Genomic DNA, 21,264 nt, shown 5'->3' on the forward strand with positions numbered 1-21,264 from the left:
ATTGGAGATATTTTAAAAGAATGTCGATCCGTTTGTCTACATTTATTTAATGATTTTTTTCTCTTTATACTCTTCAAAAAATTGAAAAAATGAAAAAACCTTTGAATGAACTATACAATTGTCGCAATCATCTCAAGAAAGTTTGACAAATTGTCGAGTGGGTATGAATGGTCCGTCTTGCGAGATGTCTCTTGTACCTCGCACAAGCCCTCCTAAACCCTATCGATTGCAACTTTGTTTCTCAATCAATTATTCAATTTTATTTTTGCTTCAGGAGTTACCACTAATTAATTATGGACCAATTAAGTACCGAGCTTGTGTTATTCCTACAAGCCAGAGATTCATAGATACGAGAACTTGATTACGCCTACTTTTGGTATCTTTTTCTCTTTTATGAAAACGATTCATGCAATCTGTTCTATTTGTTTATTCTTACAACACGTGACTATCATTCATGAATTGACATTCACCCAAGTAAGAGATCAAATCAAATAACTCAAGCCGCACCCCAAGCAAAATTAAATGAGGCCTTGTTTTATGCCATGGGATAGGAACTCCGTAAGCAATAAGTAAAAAGTATCATCAATAAGGAATCTAACCCATGGATGTCTTAAACATAAATGTAAAAGCCAAATGCATTAGAAGAATTAAACACGACTGTTTAAAACAAAAATTAACATGAAATCTAATGAGATTATCCCGATGAGATGGGTACTCTATGAAAATCTTTGAAGGCAATTTGCTCAGCGGAGTAAAAGGGAGATGTTGAAAGCACCTACAAAGGACCTGACATACCATAGGACGGACAAAAAAAAGTATCCTTTATGCTATGCTGTTTCTAAGAGAATCCTCTGCAATTCTGCTTCACAGGACTGGCGTCTACTCAAAAGCCACCCATATCAAGAGAGACGTCCAAGTCTCCAAGTCCGGCAAAGTCGTCCGGACTATATCCTCGGCCGACGGCCGAGTTTTCCGGGCAATCACCATTGCCGATGCAATCCTCAGAGAGATTAAGAAAGACATCCGGATTGAACTCACTACCATCAAGACCGGAGCACGTGAGGTTGGACGGACCGCCAGCGGCCGAGTTGACTGGCGAAGTCCAGAAACTATCGTAACCACCATGGCCGACAGAGTCCTTGTAGAAAGCCAAAAGTGAACCAACAGAAGCTTCGAAACCCTCTAAAACGGAATCGAAGTTCTGGTCGGGCAAGATTTCAGGATCACAATCCACTTTGACTCCAGAATCACCGGCCTTAACCGATGGATCGTCCTCCCAATCCTATTTAGAGGAAAATTTGTTGAGCTGGAAAATTAATTTTAAATGGGACAATAAACTTCTTAAAATATCGCGTGTCATCAGTGGAAAGCCAAAGGGCAAATTCTCACATTCTAAGCGAGCTTCAACCATTTCATTGGCTAAAGAAAACTGAGGCTTATCGAGTTCTCCATCGATAAATCTTCAGTCAAATTTCCAAGGTCCATCCCATGTTGTGACAGACGGAGGAGACGGACGGAGGAGGATGTCGAGTCTTCGTCAGTGTAGTACGAGGCCATTCGTTATTGTGTGCTCCAGAAATTGGAGGAGGAGAATATACCATCGACCAAGGACCCCTAGAGGTCGTCAAATTAGACACTCGATCTTTCTAATGTGTTAATTAGATACTCCGCCTATATTAATATGTTTTACCATTAGCACCCGATGTGGCAAATAAAAGTAAAGAAATCGTTTTAAATTATACAATTCAATTTTACACAAGGTTAGAGAGAGAGAGAGAGAGAGGTGGGGAGAGTTTTGCGACGTTCTTGCGGTGAGTCAACGATAAAGTGGCGGAACGTTTACATCAGAAGGAAGGGGGAGGAGAAAGGAAAAAGAGGGAAGGGGGGAAGAGAGAGAGAGAGAGAGAGAATGGAAGGCGATGATGACACTTAAATCCCACGTCACTCCTTCGATGAGGAAGGCCTTCTATTGACTAAGATCGTGTTGTTATTCCGTATAATGACAAAGGAAAATATTATAATTTTTAACATGCGAGGCTTTCTTTTATGATCAAATATTTCGAAATTTTGGGTCAAATATTACTAGTTCCGTAACTCGTAGGGCCTGCATAGTAACGTTTTTATTTCTCCCAATTTCGGTTCTTTTGTTTTTTTGAACAAAAAAAGAAGAAACAAAAAACAGAAATCTGTTTAGTAACGTCAATTTATTTTCTATTCCTTTGAATAGAAAAGTGGCTAGGGAATAGATTTAGAAGAGAAATAAGAAACAAAAAAAGTAGCTTCTTATTTGGGAACAATTTCTAGAAATAATATTTTTTTCTTGTCTATTTCTCTTTAGTTCTTCTTCCTTGTTGCAGCCACTGTCAGCCACTATTTCTGAAAAAAAAATAGTTCTCCGAAATAGAAACGTTGTCATGCGTACTATAGTGTCCTTGTCCCCAAATTTGCTTGATGTCTTGTTAGGCGCACGATGTCTTGTTAGGCGCATATGCATTGATTATGAAGTTCATAGCGTGAAAATCACTCGGCCAATCTTCCATTGCATAACCGATGGGGGAAGGACAACTAGATGGGTGAGCTGACTATAAAAGTGAAAAGGAAAAAACAAAATCATTAAAAGAAAATATTGACCTTTTCATAGCCACGTCCGTGGCGGACCACACGACCGAGCCATGTTTTCTAAGGATCGTCATAACCCACCCTTTTTCTTTTGACAAATAGGAAATTCCGGATCCAATTTGGATATGTCATGCGTTCACACGTCGAATCATCACCCTTTCTCTCTCTAAGTAAAACCCTCCGGGCACCCACGACCCGTCGTGCTCATCGCTTTAGAAACGTTCTCGGCCGCCCATAGTATCACCCGCTCACTACCGCAAGATCGGTATATATACAATAGCTTAGTTACGGCGATGTACTCTCGCGAGGCTTGACCCTTCTATTTGTGTTCTCATTCCACCTGCTTGAATCCGACCTTCGCGTACTCTCTTGTTCTACCAAATCCAAGAGAAGGGGTGGGTTGGTGTTCACACAGGGTTTTCGGCCATCCATTTTAGGGATATGTCCTGATTCACTGATTTTGCCGATCCCCGTGTTCATCTTCTGCATCTCATTTCAATCTATGTCTTGGACTCGTTATAATGAAAATAGGTGATCGAACATTAAAAGAGACCAAACAAAAAAATAAATCAAATATCGAATTTACGTAATTCAATCGGTATGACTTATGTCCATGGGATAAGCATTAAAGAATTACGCTTGGTGTGTCCAACTTCTACTTTCGGTACTTTTTTTTCTTTTATGAAAATAATTCATGTATTTAAAGGGCAAATCATGGGAAAACGGAACGGGGAGGCTGGTTCCTCTTCTTCTTCTTTTTAAAACCCATTTATTTCTTCGAGCATTAGGGGACAGTCAACCTTGGTTTCATTAGACAATCGACAGAGACGACGGAGGAAATTAACAGCGGACTTAGGACGCTACCAGCACAATGCACTTGTTGACCGTAAACTCTCAATGCGATTTCCTATTTTGGCAGAGCATTTATCCGTCGCCTGTCCTCCCTTCATTGTGGATTAATTGTCTCTACAGTCAGATTGCTTCACCTACTTTTTTCTCAACTCATTATCTTATCCTCGTTAGTGCTCTAGTCATGTCGAATTTATTGGGAACGAACCGATAGACGTCAGGAGTGGAGTTTTGTAATTGAATTATCTTCTTTTTATTTTTATTTTTATTTTCTGTATTTTCTAGTATTGGAGGCGTTACTGTCTGTTTCTTTTCGTCTAGGCCACTGGAGTCGTAATAATTCCGTTGTTTTAAATTCACTAGGGATTAAAGACAAGGCTGGAGGAGACATTGCGGCAAACTAAATACATCACAAACGCATCGCATTTCCGAAAGGATTACATTGGCAAATTATCAAAAAGACTTAGGACTAAATTGATCAAATTGAAAAGTTTAGGTCTAAGACTTTTTTGATAATTTTTCTAGTAATACTCAATTTGATTCGGTTTTCCTTATCCTCTTACTTTAATTTAGAACATCACAGGAGCTTCCTTGATTTCGCACAAGATTGACATGAACATAGTGAAAGAATCAAGTCGAGAGTGGCAAGTCTCCTCAATCCCTATATTTCTTACAAAATGCACATGAAGCCCTTCATATGAAAATCTAGATGTTAACAAGGACAAGTTACATTGCAATTTCTCAAGGGGTCAGTGTTTCGTGTTAAATAGCTGTGATAGTTGCAACATTTGATTAAAGGAATGAAGGTTTGCTTTTAAAAATAAAAGGCACTCCAAATATAAATAGGGATAAGTTTACCATAAGTTCTAAAACTTGGCGATTTTGGTGATTTCTAACATGCGACCTGGATTGACCAAGCTCGTCATTTAATAATCTCAACACAACTGAGGGATGATGAATTGATTCCCTTATGCTGCGTTCCCGTCCCAGATCATCGAAGGAAACACAGGATATAACGGTTGACAAGCCGCCCGAAAACGACGCCATGGTCGGACGGAAAATTCTTGTGTTTGCAATCGATCTCGTCTCGTTTCCTCTTTTGGAAATTCACGGACGGGAGCCAGGGTTAGGAATGCAAGGTTGATAGGCAAAGCCATGGGGGGAGGTGGTTGGTTCGCAGCAGGATGCCTTGCAGGTGCTCAATGGTTAACGGTAAAAGGAATCAAAAGAATGCGCAACTCGTCCATCGTCTTTTTCTTTTTCTTTTTCTTTTTTATTATTTTATTATTTTCTATTTTTTTGCCTTATAGTCACTAGTTCCTGTTGTCTTCTTATTGTTATAAGACCAGGCTGCTAGGAGATATCGAGACAACGTAATAAATCACCAATATGTCGCATTTCCAGAAAAAAAAATCCGAAGTAAAGGAAAACTTGTCAACTTAGAGAATTAATTCTGAAATAAAGTTCTCGAAACGTCACGTGTCGTCAGGGGAAAGCCAAAGGGCTGATTCCCACATTCAGGGCGAGCTTCGATCATTTCATTGGCTGAAGAGGAACGAGGTTTATGAAGTTCTCCACCGTTAAATCTCAAAACAAATTCCCAACGTCCATCTCCCGTTGCGATGGAGGAGGACGTCGTTGAGTCCTTGATCGTGAGGTACACGGCTGTTTGCGATTGTGCGTGCAAGGTGAATACGGAGTATTATAGACATTCACGGTGGAAATAGTAAACGGGCAAAGGCCAATAGGAGATTAAGACGCTCAGAGAGAAATAGGGTAACGACATGGAAAAAATTTGATGATTTGAACCATTTATTTCTCCTGCTTCATGCATGTATATTCCGTCCATTATATTATATCAAACTTTGTTTGCATAATATGCGCTAGGTATCCCACATGTAAAATGTTGAATTTCTAGTAAATTAGGGAACTACTGAATTCTCCACATGCAGTGCTGGTGACGGTCTGTATTTTCTTTCCTTCGTGGCTGGTCCGACGCCCGTATTGTTCTTGGTTTGATCTTCCCCTCCCAATCGCTCTTGTATAATTTCCTGCTTTGGAAATCACCTTTTCTAACCTTTCCTCTCTTCCCCGCTTCCTTTTGGTCATTTCACCTAATTATATTAACACGACCGGGGGATTGATCATTCGATTCCCTTAGCCAGTGTGGCCGTCTGGGATCGTCGGTTTGTGTTCTTTTTTCGGAAATTTCGAAAGCCACAAATACAACTTTGAAGCTGCCTTTAGGCATTTCGGGATTTTTTTTTTTCCCTGGTAGTTTCTTAGTATTCAGGTGCTACCTTTTTCTTTTCGATTATGCCGCTGTAGTCATTAATTTCCGATGTTTTAAACTCACTAGCTATTAAATAAAAAGCTGAAGGAGAAATGGAGACAACTCAATAGTCTCAATGTATCAGAAATATGTTGCATTTCAAGGATAAAATAATCGTCCAATTTAGAGGAAAATTCGTTGAGCAGGAAAATTAATTTTAAATTGGATAATAACTTCTAAAAAATTCTTGTGTTGCTGGTGGAAAGCCAAAGGGAAAATTCCCATGTTCTAAGCAAGCTTCAATCATTTTATTGGCAAAAAAAAAAAATTGAGGTTTATCAAGCTCTCCATGAATAAATCTTGAAACAAATTTCCAAGGTCCATACTATGTTGCGACAGACGGAGGAGGACGTCGAGTCTTTGTTAGTGAAGTATGAGGCCATTTGTTATTGTGTGCTCTAGAAATCTTTTGATAATTTTCCAATTTAATCCTAAACGTTATATAGTCTATTCGGCCAAATATCCTTTATGATTAAATTGACAAATCTTCAAAAGTTTTAAAACTAAATTGATAAATTGTTAAAAAATTTAGGACTAAATTGACATAATTAAATGTTTAGGATTGAATTGCTTTTGCACGATAAGTTTAGGATTTTTTTGGATGATTATCTACTAATTCAATTTCGTGGATTTCTTGAGATGGACGGCAAGTAATTCCGTTTGTGTCACCACTAATATCTCGACCTCAATGGAGTTATCAACGAAGTAGTTGATTAGTTCAAGATCACTAGAGTATCTCCAAAAAAAAAAAAAAAAGACACACTCACACATATAAAAAAGTATAAAAGGAAATTATGATAATGATTTCTTAATTGCTATCGCCAAGATTTCAAAAGGAGGTTCGAACTTGGATTTTCTTCTATCTAAATAGTTGTCATTTGTTGACTTTGTTTTTCCAATTTACTTCGGATTATGTGGGATTATTTTGCACGTTAGAGTCGGTCAACGAGCGTGCCTTTTGTTGACAATGAGATATACGCAAATATATATACATATATATATATGTGTATACATAAATGGGCTGTTCGTTTGTCGCAAGGGAGCACATCGTTGTTATAGATTGTTGAAGCACGTATCGAATGGTTGGGCAACAAGTTATCTTCATAGTTTTATTCGTGAATTATATTCGAAAAGTTTAGTGTTCAAGCCAATTAAATCTTGTGAGTTCAAAATTTATTTAATTCTTTCGTAAGATCAAGAGATGTTTTTATAAAAAATTGTGACTAAACACTGCATGTGTTATTGGATGTAATTGGGGTTTGAAAAACACTTAGAATATTTGAGTGATTCGAATGTAATTATAATCTCCGTATATTTCTTGATCTAGAGTGTTTTAAATGACGATGATCCATCTTCGCCACTTGATCCAAACATCCACATCAAGGTTGGGTGCCGCAGAAATATGGTGCTGGGAGTCTCCGCGAGCTACTCAACAAAAGTAGTAACGAGGATGGTGGAGACCGCGCGTATATTTCTAATTTCTTTGGGTCATGGCAATGACCATGTGATGTTGCATTAATCCACACACCGAGGCAGATGGAAATTTCAAACGCAACCAATACAACTTCGAAGCCGCTCTTATGTGGCATTAGACCAAATTCATAAGACCTGTCCAAGATTAATGTTGGCTGAACAAAGAATTTTTAACACATTTCCTTTTTCTTTGTTTTTTTAAAATATTTTTAGTGTTAAGGTGTTATCATCCTTTTCTTTTCTTTTCTTTTCTTTTCGCCATGCCTCTCTAGTTAAATTTCTTGTTATTTTAAATTCACTAGGCATTGGACATAAAGCGAAGGAGAAATTGAGATAACCAATTCAGCTTTAAACCTTTCGATTTGATTAATTTAATTTTAAACATTTTCATATTGATATCAATTGAGTCCATCAAGTCAATTTATGACGGAAAATGCTAACATGAATATCAATCATCTTACATGGCACAATTGGTGTTGACATGAATATTTTTATATAATATATAATAATTTTTGAAATTTTTATTGATTTTTCTTTTTCTTTTCTTTTCCTCTTTTCCGTCTTTTTTTTTTTCTTTCTTTTTTTCTTTTTTTTTTTCCTTCTGTCTTCTTATTTTCCTTTGCCAGCTTCCGTGATGGCCAGTGGAGGTTGCATTTCTTTTTCTTTTTTAAATTGTGGCTCCTTCACATTTTCAAATTCACAAGAAATATAATAGAACGTCTCTCTCTCTCTACCAAGCACAATTCACATGATTGCAGAGCGTTTAAAACCAGTAAAATACCAAAACGAAACACGAAGTTCATCGTATCACAAGTACCGCACTTTTCGAGGTAAGGATCATCCAATTTGGAGGAAAATTCACCGAGTGAACGTGGACTTTGTGTTGGGAAGTGAAGACCATCGTGGACCGGGCCAAGACAAAACTGAAGGAGTTTCCGGACCTTTCGCTGGCCCATTGCAGCAGAGAATCGGACAGACCGGCTGATTGGCTTGCAAAAGCCCATAGATCTAACTATCTTTCGTCAAATTGGTTATCTAGCCGTCCGCCTTCTCTATTTGATCTATTATGCACTCATGCTTTTGATGTATTTCCCCCAAACTTAGCTAAGTAAATTAATAGTATTCATTTATTTCGCCCAAAAAAAAAAAAAAAACCGTGGACTTTTATGTTACCGACCAAAAAAAGTGGACTTTTATGTCGTGTCATGGGTGTAGTTAAATCACAAGCCAGACAAGACAACTTCTCTTGGTTTAGGTACAAAAAATTTCTATTATAAATTTATCCTTTTGGGTTTTGTTCGATAAATTATATTTTCCATATTAGGATTATAGAAGGACCAGAATGATAATAAGTGAATGCTTTTTTTGTTATTATTTCGTCCTATTGGGTTTTGGGGGAAATACACGTGACCTGACATCGATTTTCCTACGTGGAATGGTTGACGAGGGTTTCAAGCCTCTCACCAAATCTGGATGTGGGTCAATCAATCCCCACCAAACTTAATAAGAAAAGAAAGGAAAAATAAAAAATAAGAAAGTTCATAAAATTTTTAAAAATTGTAAGAATTGTTAACGTCAACATCAATGTCGGTCATGTCAGATACAATGGCTGACATCCACATAATAATTTCCTACCAAAATTGACTGCAAGGACTATAGAGGCAAATTATTAAAATGTTTATAACTCAATCGGTAAAATAGAATGGCTTAGGAGTGAATTGGCATCTACGCAATAGGTTTATGACTAGTCTTGTAATTATCCTTCTAATCATGGCCAGTGAGATCTCTTCCTTTCTAGCCTTGATTGCCTGCCAGCCTCCTTTTACCTCCTTTTCTTCCCTTTTTTTTTCCCCTACACTATATGCTCTCAGTTTCATTCATTGTTCATTATTCTCCGACTTTAACTTAGAACATCAAAGTAACCCTTAATTCTTCTCAAGATTGACATAAAATAATAAGAGAATCGAGTCGAGAGCAGCAAGTCTCCTCACCATTATCGTGGATGCACGAGAGAGAGAGAGAGAGAGAGAGAGAGAGAGAGAGGGATTCACAACATTTTGTGGGCTCGAGTTGGAAACTCAGTGGGTTTAAGGTTCATTTCCCATGTTGGGCCTTTCATCGGGCCAATTTTGAAAGGAATTCACAATCGGGGCCCATGCTTCGTCCGACGTATGCGCATGGTGCCGAAGTCCAAATGCAGACGATCCACTACCAAATTACCATCAAACAAATCCGAACATGTATCGGATATCGTTTGAACTGAAAAATTGAACAACTAGCGTTGAAACCTATAGTCCAATCTCCCGTTTACAATACAGTTTGGCAAGAAAACCTAGATATCCATACATACATCACAGAGAGACACCCAAATCTTCATGTGTAAGAAAGTCGTTAGGATTATACCCATTGCCCTTGAGATCGAAGCGCGTGAACTCCACTCCCAAGCTTCCAGCACCGACGGCTGGGCTCTCCGACAAAGCCAAGAAACCATGACAGTCACTGTCGCCGATGCAGTACTCGAAGAGACTAAGAAAGTCATCATGAATACACCCATAGCCACCAAGATCGGAGTGCGTGGGGGTGGACTCCCTCCCCGAACCTCCACTGTCGGCGACTGAATCAGACTGTTAGAACTAAAAAGTTTACCAGGTGCCCTGGGATGTCGGTCTGCTTATCATTGCGGTTCATTTGTAGCAGAAAGCCAAATCGGTTGCAAAGTGGTCAACAAAGGCCTAAAGAAAAAGTAGTCTCCCTTGAAACTAGCTGTAGATTCCATCTCAAGCCCTCTAGCTCTGATCTCATCAAAGTCCTTTTAATGGGCTTTTTCGGCTTTCCCTAGATCACCGAATTAGGTCTTTTTCAACTCTTTATTCGTACGATCGATTCTTTTCCTATTAACACTCTATGTGGCATGGTTAATGTTAGGAAAGTGAAGATACAGTGCTAAATTATAAACTTCAGCTTAACATGCAGAAAAAAAAAAATAGTGACGTCAATGTTAGGAGGACAAAAAAGTTTCACATCTATCTTGTTTCAAATTGAATCCCGTATACTCTCGCTCCACGAGAAACAATACATGTACTCATATTTATATCACAAGAGAGATATCCATCTCAATCTTTAACTGCAACAACGTCGTCAGGATTATTTTTACAACCCTCAAGATCATGGGGCATGGCCTCCTCTCTTGGGCTTCCTCTGCCAATGGTCGAGCTCTCCGCAAAGTCAAGAAACCGTCACGGTGACTTGCCATTGCAATCCTTGAAGAGATAAAAAAAATGTCATCAAGAGTGAACTCACAACCCTTACATGTCGGAATGGACTCCACTCCCGAACTTTGACCGCAGGTGGCATTATATGTGCAACCCTCGAGAATGGAGTGCACAGGAGTAAACCCCAGCCAAGAACCTTCCGAAGGCCGCTTAATACTTGCATGGTTTCCTCTTTAGATGCAATTCCAAATTCTTTTTTTTTTTTTCTTTTTATTATTTCTTCTATTCTTGTCGTCTGTCAATCATACACAAGTCAAAATAATCAAATCCTAAAAAGAGTGGAATAAACACCGAACCCCCGTGCAGAATAGCACCAAAGAAGGAACACGACCATTTGATCGAACACTTTCGACTCTGAATTTTCTGCAAGGACGGGTCCATAGACGAAGAAAACGAACCAAACCTCAAAGCTGCAAAACCAGATAGAATCTGAATTAAACATGATGGGAACGCCATAAAATAGCCGCACTCACATGCCAACAAGGGACCATGGATGGAGACCTGCGACCGTCTGAGGAGAACCGCGAAAGCTTAGACTTTCACCGAGCGCCCTCGGTCCAGCACGCGAGCAAGCTCGACAGCGGGACGTCGATGCCTTTTCGTGGACTCGGGTTTTGTCAAGCGGGCAAGATGTGGCTGAAAATAAAGAATTAGCAAAGAGCATATCACTTAGGCCCCATCTTTTTTGCGGAAAAATAATGGTTCAAAAATATTTTCTTAAAAATAATTGCCTAATCGCTTACAAAATGAATAAATAAAAACATTTTCCCATTATTCATGACATTATGTAAATATAAATTATTATCCGTAACAAAAACTCTTTTAATTGATTAATTATTTCAAGCGATATAAACGATCTTTTTTAGGAAAATATTTTTTAAATCATTCATTTTACGTAAAATAATAATCGAATGGAATGGATGTTGTTGTTTTTTTTTTTTTTTTTTTTTTTTTTACTTTTTGTTTATATTCAAGGGAGATAGAGTTTTGATCTTGCGTGTCAACGACATCTTTTCTTTTCTTAGATTCTTGCGGGTTTTTTTCTTTATCAGAAAAAAGTATATTTGAGCTTCATTACTTCACATTGTTTCTTCATAACAAAAAAAACGGGCCTCAAAACAATGAGGTCCCATGAAGTACTAGGAGGATTAGTAAGCCAATCTCTAGGAAGATAATTGTCTCTATAGGCCTTAATTATTCAGTGCCCTACTTTATTTGCTTTTCTTGGGCAATGGGCTGTACTCAAGTTTTCATCAAGTTTTCAAATTGGGTCACCTCTAATTTGCAGGTGTTGACTATAGTTTCCTCCTCCCACGAAGCTTTTTCTTGATCTGTCACTGCCCTCGTCACATCTAAGTTGTCTGACTCCACACTTGAGTCAGCGACATGTTCTTCCTTAGATATCGACACGCCTCCAACAAACTGAAATTCTTGTGGGTTTGCCCGTGTAGAAATGCTTTTCGGATTCGCATATGAAGAATTACGACTGTATTGTCTGTCTTCGCGGATTCGCATGTCATCGGTCTATATATATAGAGAGAGAGAGAGAGAGAGTCCGGGTGTTGTGGTGGCAAGACCAGTAGGAAGGCGTTCTGGACTTTCTTTTTTTCCTTTTTTTAAGTGTCAAAATTTGGGTATTTGAGATGCAGTGTTCATTTACTTTGACATTTTCTAATTCCTGTTCATATTTACTCACTTTTTAATTTCTTGTTCTTCAATTAGGTTCATACCACATGATGTAGAGTGAGTTTTGAACTATTTAATTCTTCATTTGGGTATGTACTTATTTCTACAGAGGTTTTTTGTCGCATAATCAATAGTATACGTTCTATCAAAGTACTATAAATTGTTCATAAGAGATCAATTACGAGGAGAAAGTATATACACGTGTCATGGACGTGTAAAAAGTCACTTGAAAATAGGAGAATATTATTACAAGATTTCTTTTCCTTTTTGGCTAAACCTTATTCTAATGAGATTATCCCCATGAGATGGAGACTCTAAGAAAATCTTTTAAGGCAATTTACTCAGCGGAGTAAAACCGAGATGTTGAAAGCAACTACAAAGGACCTGACATATCATGGGGAGGACAAAAAAGGCGTCTTTTATCCTCTGCCGTTTCTAAGAGAATCCTGTGCAATTCTGCTTCACACGACCCCGACACATCCGCTCAAAAGCCACCCATATCAAGAGAGACGTCCAAGTCTCCAAGTCCAGCAAAGTCGTCCGGACTATATCCTCTGCCGAGGGCCGAGTTTTCCGGGCAGTCACCGTCGCCGATGCAATCCTCAGAGAGATTAAGAAAGACATCCGGATTGATCTCACTACCATCAAGACTGGAGCACGTGAGGTTGGATGGACCGCCGGCGGCCGAGTTGACCGGCGAAAACAAGCAACCACCATGGCTGACAGAGTCCTTCCCGCAAGCCAAAAGTGAACTAACAGAAGCTTCAAAACCCTCTAAAACGGAATCGAAGTTCTGGTCGGGCAAGATTTCAGGATCACAATCCACTTTAACTCCAGAATCACCGGCCTTAACCGATGGATTGTCCTCCCAATCCTCCAATCTCTTGCGCACATGAACGACATAGGCCTCGTACCAGTTCGCCTGTTGGCTCATAAAGAACAAGCAATCAGCTGTGCTCAATTGTCAACCGAATCCAACCGCTGTCTAAAAGGCGTAGGTGGTCCAATTCCATCTGCCAATACAGCCTAACGAGGTGCTTCTTAAAAAAAATGACTCCTGTTGGTGAAAATTCCTTAAGCTATTGCACATTGACGAGATGGGTGAAACATCATCGAGCGGCGATTATGCGGCGGTCGTGTGGCAATCGTGCGATGATTGTGCGACGGTCATGCGGCGATGATGCAGCGATCGTGCGACAGTCACCTCATGTAATGGATAAGGTATAGATATCTCAATTAATTGCTGAGTTCTAGATGTTGGACTGGAAAAAATATCTTGACTGGAAAAAATACCTAGCTATCGCAAGGGTACATTACCGTCACGTGTGATGCATATACTCTCATCAGTCAAACTCGTAACTTATGCGTAATTTGAACAAGAAAGCTTAAGCCACAAAATGACAGCGTAGGAGGCGTAAATTTTTTACTTGTTAGATTTAAATACTATTAAGAATGATTTTGTTTCACTTTTTCCAAACACAGATGCATCGTCGCATAATTGCCGCATGACCGCCGCACAACCACCGCACGATCGCAATCAAAATCGTAACTTAATGCATAATTTGAACATGAAAGGTTAAGCCACAAAATGACGGCATGGGAGGCGTAAATTTTTTACTTGTTAGGTTTAAATACTATTAAGAATGGTTTTGTTTCACTTTTTCCAAACACAGATACATCGTTGCACAATCGCCGCACAACCGCCGCACGATCGCCGCACACTACTCCGTGGAAAGGTCAAAGTAGCTTCCTTCTCTTTTTTTGGTCGAAAAAGGAGCTTCCTTTTTCACTCGGCTCTTTCTTGGAAGGGCGAGGAAAGGGCCGTCAGACTCCATACGACGTCGAAGGCGCGCTTGCCTCTCGCTCGCTCACATTTCTGCAAGTGAATATCGGACAAAATTACACATTGGCCCCATTTATTTTCGTGATTTTGTCAATTCAAGTCGTTGCAGCCGGACATACTTATCTTTACTACCTACTCTTCGGCGGAAAAGAGATGGAACTTGTAATCCACGTTCCAGTCCTTTTCGTGAAAACTCTGTAATTGGTAATTTCTGATAAACGATCTTCAACTTTGCAATAACATGATTTTTTTTTTTTTATAGAAAATTTGCGTGACAATGTTAGTTTTTATAGCAATATCCATCTTCTTCTTCTTGTACAACAATGTAAAAGAAGAAGAAGAAGAGCATAAGGTATAGATATCTCAATTAATTCATGAGTTCTAGATGTTGGACTGGAAAAAATATCTTGACTGGAAAAAAATACCCTAGCTATCGTAAGGGTACATTACCATCACCTCGTGTGATGGATATACTCTCATCGGTCAAAATCGTAACTTAATGCGTAGTTTGAACAGGAAAGGTTAAGCCACAAAATGATGGCATGGGAGGCATAAATATTTTACTTGTTAGCTTTAAATACTATTAAGAGTTGTTTTGTTTCACTTTTTCCAAACACAGATACATTGTCGCACAATCGCCGCACAACTGTCGCATGATCGTCGCACAACCGCTGCCCGATCACTGCTCGATAACATTTCACCCCCACACTTATTAACAGCTGCAAGCATATCGTCGATCGGGGCACGAGGACCCCTCTCCAAAGCTCAAACAGCCGACCGCCGAGTCTACGACGAAGTCATGGAGCAATCGAGGTTGGAGAGGATAGTGATATCCTCGAACTGATCACAAACCTCATCGAAACCCAACCCACAAACCTTGGGATCCAGGCGCATGGGGCTGGAATCGATTCCCGAACTTTCACCGCCAAAGGCTGAGTTGACCAGAGGAGTCGAGAGATTGTGATCATTCAAAACTTCAGGATCACGACCAAATCCAATTCCGGAATCATCACCGGCATGGTCCTTAACCGATAGGTTGTTCTCCAAACCCATCCGCTTGCTACGTAGAAAGTTGATGGCAACCTGGTGCTTCATGATCAATAAGGTGCAGTCCTCCACTGTCGTGCAAGAATTACACTCTTTCTCCGCCCAGTCCAGCTACTCGTTTGGACACATTGGCAGCTCCTCATCGTCCTGGCGACGGAGGCACTCGGAGATTACCTCTTTGAAGGAGGGTTTGCCGAAAGAGCGTAAATTGCCAGTGGCGGAGATTATGGCGAGGGCGACAGGATCGCCGACGAGTACGTGGAACTCCTCGGCTTTTTCAAAGAGGCCCTTGCTCCTCTTGCAGTGCGTTGCGGATCGGGTCTTCGATATATTTGATGTCTGTCTGCCGGCTCAGGGCCATTGATAGTGGAGCAGATGGCGAATGTTTTTTACTTGGAGAGAGAGACTGTTGGGGCGAGGGCGGGGGCGTTTATTGGTTTTCTTGGTTTACTTGGAGTGAGGGAAAGAGAAGGGGTTGGAAACAATGAAAAGAAAGTGCAGCTTCGTGATGCACAGCTAGCACGGGAAGATGCTATTTATAGGAGGGGAGCAACATGAACGACACAAGCCTCGTACTAGTTTGGAATAGAAATAGCACGGGAAGATGCTATTTTTATTTATGGAATAAACTTGTACTCCATAAATAGGTTTGGAATAGAAATCAAAAATAAAAAAATTTTACTTTTCTATTTCTAAAACATAAATGAAAAATAAAAACTTTTTTCATTATTTACCCTCGTTATTAGTCAATTGCTCATCCGTCGTCACCGGCTACCGTATGTCACCACCGCCCACTTGTTGGTCACCGATTGCTGATCGTTGCCGCCACACCGGAAAATGAGAAATTTTGTTTCGTTATCAAACAAATAGGGAAAGCTAAAGGGCTAATTCCTACATTCTCATCGAGATTCGATTGTTTCATTGGCCAAAAAGGAAAGAAGTTTATGAAGTTCTCCACCATTAAATCTCGAAACAAGTTCCCAATGTCCATCTCCCATCGTGACGGAGGAGGACGTTGTCGAGTCCTTGATCGTGAAGTACACAGCCGTTCGTGATTGTACGCGCAAGGTGGATATAGAGAATTACAGACATTCACGGTAGGAGTAGTAAACAAGTAAAGGCCAATAGGATATTAAGAGTGCGCATGATAACGTTTCTATTCCGGAGAACTATTTCTTTTCATAAATAGTTTTTTTCTATTTCTATTCCGAGAACAATTTTTGAATAAAATAAGATGTTTGGTAATTATACAAAATTTATATTATTGTAATAGAAAAAGAATAAAAATGCGTTTGATAAAAATTTATAATTTTTGTATTTATCTTTTTTCTCCTTATTCACGGACCGTCGACCGCCACCATACAACCGTTGTACGATCACCGCACGATCATCGCACGACCGCCGACCGCCGCTGCACGATCGCCGCACGACCGCCGACCGCCGCCGCACGACCACTGTATGATCGTCGCACAACCGCCGCACAACCGCTGCACAACCGCCACCGCAAGATTATCGCCCACAGCCCACCGGCCGCGGAGGGAGCAGTGGGCTGGTGAGTTGTGGGCGGCGGTCTTACGCCGGTCAACGGCGATGGTCGGGCGGTCATGCAAAGAATAAGCGGCGGTCGTGCAACGGTTGGTGATGGCAGCTTGCCGGTGGACGGTGGCAATTGTCAACCGATGGGCTACGAGCGGCGGCAATCGTCGCCAGCGATTGGCTGCCGACGGTGGCCGCAGGCGGCAACAGGTGGCCGACGGTTGGCAGGCGGCTGGCGGTAGCCACAATAAGGAAGAAGAACAAAAGAAAAATAGAAAAAAAAAAAAAAAAACTTATTTCTAGAAATTGTTCTGGGAACTATTTTTTTTTTTTCTTGTTTCGTTTCAAATCTATTCTCCAGCCACTTTTCTATTCCAAAGAATTTAGAACGAGACGGGTCTCTAGATTTATATTTACCAAAATTTCAGTACATATCAAATTGATTACATGATTTGATTGATAATCACTCGGTGCAAATCATTAATTAGACTAGGGTTTTGGCGTTTAGTCGTTTGACTACATGATAAAGCATTGTTAAGATTGCGTAATATCGAAGGAAACAGAGATGAATCTGTCATTTCTCCACATTAAATTAATGGTGTCCAATGTCATCGTTACCAAAGCCAAAGAAATGTCCTGGAAGAGGAGGAGCTCGTCAAGGTATTTAGGTTCCATTCATTTCGCAAAAAATATTTTCCAAAAGAAATATTTTCTAAATTTTCTAGTTGTTCATTTCACAAAAAAAAAAAATGAATTGCATTGGGAAAACATTTCCCATGAAGGAAAAAAAAAAAAAAGTCTTCTAAAATGAGAGAATATTTTTCACTTTTCAAATAAGGGAAAACATTTTCTTCTTTCACTCTCTCTTATCTCACACTCCTATCAATCCCGACTTCTTTATTTTTTGTATTTTTAATTTTTTTAAAATATAAAATTTTATTCTTTTTCTTTTTCTTATTTTCCTTTTCTTTTCCTTGGCCGATTGCTAGCCACACGACAAGAGTAACCGGCCAAAGGCGACCTCGAGCTTGTTAGTGAGCTCGGCAACGAGCTAGGGTCACCTTTGGCCGGTCACGCTTGCCGCATGGCCTCCGACTAGCCAAGGAAGAAGAAGGGGACAAAAGAAAAATGTATAAGGAAGATTAAAAAATTTAAAAATCGTTTTTTAGAAAAATAAGAATGAAATAAAGAAAATAAAAAAATTATTAAAATAAGTGCTCGGAGGAAAATCTAATCAAATTTTCCAAATTGAACGGCAGAAAATATTTTCTAGTTAATTTTCAAGTTTCACCCGAATGCTGAAAAATATAAATATTTTTTTTGAAAAATGACTTCTTCAAAAACATTTTCCAAAAAATGAACAAAGCCTTACACGTAAATGGCAAGCTGAAGATGAATATGCGGCAGGACTCAACAGAGAATCTGGACAAAGAAGAGAGACTTCACACATGCTTCTGTTTCACGAAGGAAATTGAGACGGCATAGTCTAGGTTAAACCTTACAATATAGATAAATATGCCAAGTACGACAAATAATAAACCATCTAGGAATTGACACGTGGCAATCGAGCTCATATGTTAGAAAAATTTTCTCTCTCTCACACGCTCTACTCTCGATCTTTGCAAACCCCACGCCTAAACCCCACTCTCCCTCTAAACCCTTCGCTCATGCCCAACTCACGACTAGCTCTGCTCTCTCCAGTCCGATGGATCACGCCACTGCCATCGCCACTGCCTCTGCCACCGCCTCTGATCCATCTCTGCCAACAACTTCTCGACGCATTCGACCTCCGGGGACTTTGAAATTGTGGCTAGCATGCCGGACTTATTGTACACGGCGTAGAACCCATCTCCTCGCCTACGACGTGCCAATTTAGTGGCGAATTTTAGCGAAGGTTCTAGAGAGAGAAGGGGTGGAGGACTGATGGAGAGCAGAGCACAAGAGAGGGGAGAAAAAGACAATTTTTTTATAAATGGACCTAGTTACCACGTCTCAATTTTCGGTTGGTTTGTTATATATTCTCGTTGACATTTGAATTTTTGTCGATATTTTAAGTATATATTTATTTTATGAAAATATTTAAAAATTTGTAGATATAAAAAAGTAGAACAAATGAATAAAAATAGGTGAGATAAAAATGAATATCTATATATATCAAGTGGGCCGGACACACCGGCCAACTCTTTTTTTAAACTTTCGGTCCCATAAGATCCCTCTCCCTTGGCCCATCATATTTTCGGCCCAATTTTCTTTCTTTCTTTAAACCCACAATGTGAGCCCAAGAAGGAGAAGAAAAGAACAATGTAAGGGCCAACCCATGCCTTCCTCTTCTTTGCACACGCGCTGCCCCTGGTCCCCGTGGAGCACAGCGTCTGCGGCGTGAGAGAAATGACCGAAGGTTGTGAAGGAGCGTCCGTGAGCGAGAGTGGAGTGATGAGCTGTGATGTGTGCAAGCCTCGACAGCTTGGAGTCAGGTGGCTTTGTCAAAAGAGACTGAAGATAGAAGCCGATGGTCGACTCAATAGGTCGGAGCGACTCTCCTCCGACCACCACGCTTGTCTTGAGTCTCGACTATCCATTTGTTACGTAAAATGTAATCAAAAAGACCCGGATCGTAATATTTCCGACATTCTAGCATTTGGAGTTTTAAGGTCTTTTTACCAACGTTAGGAGCACTAACAGACCCCTATTACATTGACCCTACGTGTGCTAGTGACATTCCAGAGAACATTCGGCTTCACCTTCTGAATGCAATCCCCTACTCAGTGATGGCCCATGCTAAGAATTTCCATCTGAGGTCGTTTCCGGATGGTCGTTCAACAATGAAGTGTTTCGACTCTATTTCTCTCGTGCTGCACCCTCCCGGTGATTTCCAGGCATTAATCCGCTCTTGAGACTCTTGGTTGGCACTTTATTTTTATACAGCTTCTTCAGTGGCCCTGGATCTATAAAATTTGGTTGAATCAATAACAATGCATAATTCTATACTTTTGCCATTATCATGGTTCAATGTGCTACACTAGGGATCATCTCATAAAATTATATGTAGACAAAACCAACCTAAATTTCTAAATAGTCATTTTACACTAAACAATCATATATCTAGTTTATGAGCTATAATTTCCTCCAACCACAACTAATGGTTGTTAGAGGACATTTTCTGTGAGATTTGATGAGAACAATGCCGACTGTTTTAAAAGTTTAAGTTATTAAATAAATATATGATTTAATATTTAAATATTCTAACACTCCCCTCATGCTTAATCTGGTCATTTTGCCTAGTACTAATTACTAGAGAATATCATTAGAGGTATAATTAGATATCGAGGATATTATTTAATACTTTGTGATTACGTAAGGTAGCTAATTTCCTAACCTATACATATTGTTTGGGTATAAATACCCTTCTCTACTTATAAAGTCAAGCGAATTAAGTGAAAATATAGGGTCTATTCGTTTCACGGAAAATGACTTCTAGAAAACGTTTTTCGGATTTTTCGGCGTTCGTTTCACGGAAAATGAACTAGTCAAGGAAAATGTTTTCCATCATTGGAAAAACAACCTTTAAAAGTGAGGAAAAAAACGTTTTCCATAACTTCTTCCATCTTACTTCTTTTTATCAATATATTTTCGTTTTATTTTTATGCTTTCTTTTTCTTTTTCTTTTATTTTAAATCAAGTTTCTAATTTTTTTCCTTTTCTTTTCATCTTCTTCTTTGGCGGCGACCGACGACCAGCCACGGCGGCGTCGCGGCGACCGCCGCAAGCCAACCCGGCGGGCGAGCCTCATCCCAGCCGGTGAGGCTTCGCCTAGCCCAATTTGGCAAAGCGGAGATCGGGCCTTGCTAGATCGGGCAAGACAGAGCTCTCGCCAGCTTGGGCAGAGCTCACGGCTCACCGAGCTCCACCGCCAGATCCGGTGAGCTCGCAGCAAGCTCGGGCAAGATCGACCGAGCCTCGAGCTCACCGAACCGGCCACCGGGTCTTGGTCAACCGCGGGAAGTCGGCCATCATCAGGCGGAAGGAGGTGGTAGCGGCGAAGGAGGAGGAAGGAAAAGAAAAAGAAAAAAAGAAAAAGAAAGAAAAATAATAAATAATTAAAAAATCATTTTTAAAAATATATATAATAAAATTAATTTTTGGTCAATTAAAAATATTAAAATTCAATTTTGATATTTTCCCAAACAATTAAATTAGCTAACGAACGGTGGAAAATATTTTCCATTTAAAGTTTAGTTTTGACCGAACACTGAAAATAGAGTCATTTTCCTAGAAAATGACTTCTAAAAAAAATGTTTCCTAGAATGTGATATTTTTCGTGAAATGAACAGCACCTTCTCTACTCATTTTCTCTCCTTTCTTTACACTTCCTCTCATTGCTCTTGTGATCAATGGATAGTAAGTTATAAACATTGTCTACGTGTAAAATTACCAAATTATAAATATAAGTAACATCTATTATTATACACCACTAAACATATTGATTGTTGGAGGGAACTTCGAAAAACACGGTCCGATAATTACTGTTATCATCCATTCCCATTTATCCAAACGTTATCAAAGATTATCACATATACGTGATTCACTAGCATTTTAACATTATCAAA

The sequence above is a fragment of the Eucalyptus grandis genome, chromosome 9 (assembly GCF_016545825.1).
Source record: "Eucalyptus grandis isolate ANBG69807.140 chromosome 9, ASM1654582v1, whole genome shotgun sequence".
NCBI lineage: Eukaryota > Viridiplantae > Streptophyta > Magnoliopsida > Myrtales > Myrtaceae > Eucalyptus > Eucalyptus grandis.